This window comes from Emydura macquarii, unplaced genomic scaffold (genome assembly GCF_026122565.2).
Source record: "Emydura macquarii macquarii isolate MOO-44397 ecotype Brisbane River unplaced genomic scaffold, CSIRO-AGI_Emac_v2 contig_369, whole genome shotgun sequence".
Classification (NCBI taxonomy): domain Eukaryota; kingdom Metazoa; phylum Chordata; order Testudines; family Chelidae; genus Emydura; species Emydura macquarii.
The window spans coordinates 6,405,541-6,410,215 of NW_027130506.1; the positions used below are offsets into that span (position 1 = coordinate 6,405,541).

General features: G+C 45.1%; 2 non-coding genes across 2 annotated transcripts; both read right to left on the reverse strand.

The window, feature by feature from the left end:
• Nucleotides 1–2,027: 2,027 nt before the first annotated feature.
• Nucleotides 2,028–2,245, reverse strand: LOC137142417 (small nucleolar RNA U3). Its single transcript, XR_010916921.1, has one exon. It is a non-coding gene; the product is annotated as a small nucleolar RNA U3 (small nucleolar RNA).
• A 1,039-nt stretch (nucleotides 2,246–3,284) lies between these two features.
• LOC137142404 (small nucleolar RNA U3) lies at nucleotides 3,285–3,492 on the reverse strand. Its single transcript, XR_010916911.1, has one exon. It is a non-coding gene; the product is annotated as a small nucleolar RNA U3 (small nucleolar RNA).
• Between the last annotated feature and the right edge of the window lie 1,183 nt (nucleotides 3,493–4,675).

Sequence of the window (4,675 nt, forward strand, 5' to 3'; positions counted from 1 at the left end):
GCAGACTTGAACAGTCTGATGCATCTCACGAAGCTTGGTATAGCCTCCGGTGGCACCTATGTAGCTCAGCACTTCTGGAACAGGGTCTTAAGCACAGACAGGTGAGCTCATATCATCATGCAGTCCTGGGTTGAGCACCAGTGGGTCCAGAACTTTTGCATGAAGAAAGCTACATTTCTAAAGCTATGTAAGCAGCTTGCCCTGACCCTCCGGTGTCATGACATACACATGAGGGAAGTCTTGCTGGTCCAGAAGCAGATTGCTATAGCCATCTTCAAGCTGGCTACCCTGGACTGCTACAGATCTGTTGCTAACCAGTTTGGTGTTGGAAAGTCAACTACAGGAAAAGTGGTTTCTGATGCAATCAGGTGTGTTATTTACCCAGTGATGGTGAGCATAACCCATATTCCTGAAGTAAATGCTGGTTTTAGAGAATGGACTTTCCAAACTGCTTTGGAGGCCACTGATGGGACGCATGTGCCTATAGTTTGCCTTCCTCAAGGAGCACAGGAGTACACAAACAGCACTATTCCACCATTATGCAGGCCTTTATGGACCAGGGACCAAGGTGTGGACACCAACATGGCTGAACTAGAAAAGTTCATGATGCTATGGTTTTCCACTGATCAGGAATCTATCTTCATTGTCAGGCTGGGACACCATGGCTACCAAATAACATAACTGGAGTTACTGCCCCACTGTTAGTCTAAGGGCACTTGTATACCCTCTTTTGCCTTGGCTTATGAAACCGCTTGATCTCAGAAGCTGCTTGGCAAAAGAAGGTTTAATTACACTCTCACTAGGTGTAGAGTGGTATCTGAATATGTGTTTGGCAGATAGAAATACCACTGCTGCTGTTTACAGAATGGTTTGGACTCTATTGGTGTCAATGTTGGCCGCATTATTGTAGCTTGCTATGCGCTTCACAATCTTTGTGAAGCCAAAGGTGAGCCATTTTCCTGTGAGTCGAGCTATGACAGTAATGGATTGCTGAAGTGGTACACTCAGCCAGAAAGGGCACCTATCACAGCTGGAGCAAAATGCATTTGGCTAATGGAACTCAGGGATGATCTGTGCTCACGCATTATGAAATTGCGTGGACCAACGGAGGAGGGATGAAAGTACATTTATGAATGTATTTGTACAACAAAATTAACGGTAAATGAGGTGCCATCAGTGTATGCAATGAATGGAGGGCTTGATTGTTATGATTTTTATTTATGGATGAGATGACTGTGCCTGAAATGGGAGCAGGTGCACTGCATGGCAAGAAATGTGGATTTTCATCATGGACCGGTGTAAATAAATATATTAAGAGATTGTGTTTGGAAAAAGGTCCCAGTTGTGCCATATTATGTATTTGTCTTTATTACTCAAAATATTGGACACAGTAAAAGCAAGGCTATATAGCCAGAGACTTTCCTTTGAACTGGACCAGAGTCCAGCTAAACCCCATCAAATAAACTAATTTCTATTCACCTGGTAGAAAGTCACGTGGCAGTGTGTAACCTAGAGTTGGTGACACATTCTAGGCTCCTCAGAGAGCATCAATGCTGGGAATATTGGCCACTATCTTCTTGATCTCAGAAGTGCCAGGCCAGAACAGACAAACTCTTCCCAAGCACTAGTGGCTCCAATGGTGTTAGCAGGGAAGCGTCATCCATTCATCCCAGTGTGGAGAACAATCAACAGTTGCCATGTGATGAGCCATTGTCAGACTTAGTGGAGGAACAAAGAAATAACTATGAAGGTGAAGCAGAACAAGCAAGAGAGAAAATACCACTCTTTTTATGGTAACCCTGCTGACTGCAGAGATTGGGAGCAAAAATGTAAATGAGACACAGTACACATGTAAAGAGAACCCTTCTCTAAAATCAGTTGAAAAATACAGGCTACTCACATGGCACCTGAGTGCAAACAGAACATTTCACTGCCAGCTATTCAGCACGTCAAGCTCACCAGCAGCACAGCTCCCAACACTCACAAACAACCTCTTCTTTACACCCAGCACAATAAACTCCAAACTAACCCTTCAGGTTGTTAGATGTTTCCTTCCCTTGTTCCCTCCAGGAAAAGCAAGGCACTCTTCCAGAACAAAGAGCAACTAGCACAGACCAGCACCCTTTAGCACCATCATGCTCAGAAAGAAACACTTCAACATCTCATTATGGTTAGCAAGACCAGCCTTTCATACCCCTCCTGCTCCAGTAACCAACATAGGAACAATCCCTGAAAGCATAGTCTTAATCTACTACCACCTTGCCAGTCACAGGCCAGTCAGGCACATTACCCCATAACTGGTGGTTGCTACAATTTGGCCTTCATGAGAGAGAGCACAACCAGAAGCCCCACATGAGCAGAACCTGGCTCTCAACTCTCCCCTCCATGGCCCCTTCCATAGGCTCCCCGCCAAAGCAAAGCTGCTTAAAATAGCCATCCCCTTTGATTTGCATAAACTGAAGACACAGACAGGCCTATCCACCAATCTTCTTCTTCTCCCAGCTCTGCCAATACTAAGACAACAATCCTCTAGCTGGCCAAGCCAATGCTCACTAGCAATGAGAACCTGCACAGTTTGGGACACCCAGAGCATGTTTCTTTGGCACCAGTGACCAAAATGAAGAAAGTCAGTTACACACCGTTCCATCATTGGAGGGACTGTCCCCAGCAATGAGGCGTACCAAGATGAAGGTGCGATGGCCAACAGACTGACCTCTATGTCATTCACAAACACAACCTTCTGATCTGGCAAGAAACACATTATTGTTGCACTTTGAGGCCTGCTTCCAAGCTCCTCAGACAGCATCAATGCTGGGAATATTGGCCACTGTCCTCCTGATTTCAGAAAGGCCAGGCCAGAACAGACAAAATCTTCCCGAACACCAGTGGCTCCAACGGTGTTAGCAGGGACGCATCATCCAGATGACCCAGTGTGGAGAACAATCAACAGGTGCTATTGGGAGACAAATACTCAGACTTAGTGGAGGGACAAAGAAATAACTATAAAGATGGAGCAGAACAAGCAAAAGAAAAAAGACCATCGTTTTATGGGAAACCTGCTAATGCAAAGGTGGGGAGCAAAGATGTAAGAGAGACACAGCATGCATGCAAAGAAAGCCCTTCTCCATAGCTTGTTGAAAAATAAAGGCCACTGACATAGCAGCTGAAAGCAAAAAGTGCATTTTACTGTTAAGAGCTCACCATAACCAAGCCCATATGCAAAACAGCTACTAGCACCCACAAACAAGCTTCTTTTTACAGCCAGCAGAACAAACTCTAAGCTAACCACTAAGACTGCATTTCCTTCCCTTTCCAGGAAAAGCAAGACACTCCTCCATAGCAAGAAGTAACTGGCACAAACCCACACCCCTAGCTACCGTCATTCTCTAAAGTAAACACCACAGCTCTTCACCATGGTTGGCAAGACCAGCCTTTCATATTCCTCCTTCTCCCATCACCCACTACAGAAACAATCCTTGAAAGCATAATCTTAGCCAGCTAACACCCCTCTAGACACAGGCCAGTCTGGTGCATGCCCTAAAACTGATGGTTGCTACAATTTGGCCTTCACGAAAGAGCACAATGAGAACCCCAGTATGAGCAGAACCTAGTTCTCACCTCTCCCCTCTACAACTTTCTTCCACAGGCTGTCTGCCAAAGAAAAGCTGCTTAAAATAGTCATCCTCTTTCATTTGCATAAATTGAAGACACAGACAGGCCACTCCACCAATCTTCTTCTTCTCCCAGCTCTGCCAATACTAAAAGAACAATCCTCTAGCTGGCCAAGCCAATGCTCACTAGCAATGAGAGCCTGCACAGTTTGGGACACTCAGAGCATGTTTCTTTGGCACTAGTGACCAAAAGGGAGAAAGTCAGCCACACACCCTTCCCATCATTGGAGGGGCTGTTCCCAGCAAGGAGGCATACAGGAATGAAGGCACAATGGCCAATATCCTGACCCCTATGTCATTCACAAACACGATCTTCTGATCTGTCATGACACACACTACCGTTGCACCGAGGCCTGCTTCTAGGCTCCTCAGAGAGCATCAATGCTGGGAATATTGGCCACTGTCCTCTTGATCTCAGAAATGCCAAGCCAGAACAGACAAAATCTTCCCTTGCACCAGTGGCTCCAATGGTGTTAGCAGGAGAGTATCATCCATTCATCCCAGTGTGGAGAACAATCAACAGGTGCTATTGGGAGACAAATTCTCAGACTTAATGGAGAAACAAAGAAATAGCTACAAAGATAGAGTAGAACAAGCAAGAGTAAAAAGACCCTCATTTTATGGGAAACCTACTAACTGCAGAGATTGGGAGCAAAAATGTAAGAGAGACACAGAACACATGCAAAAAGAGCCCTTGTCCATAGCCTGTTAAAAATAAAGACCAGTCTGAAAGCAAACTGAGTATTTCATTGCTAGAAGCTTAACATAACCAAGCACCCCAGCAGAACAACTATCAGCACCCCCAAACAAACTTCTCTTTACAGCCTATAGAACAAGCTCTAAGCTAATCACTTAAACCATGCTTCCTTTCCCAGGAAAAGCAAGACACACTACCACAGCACAAAACAGCCAACACAGCCACACACCTATTACTATACACTGAAGGAAATACTACAACTTTTCATTATAGCTAGTAAAACCAGCCTGTCACAACATGCCTACTA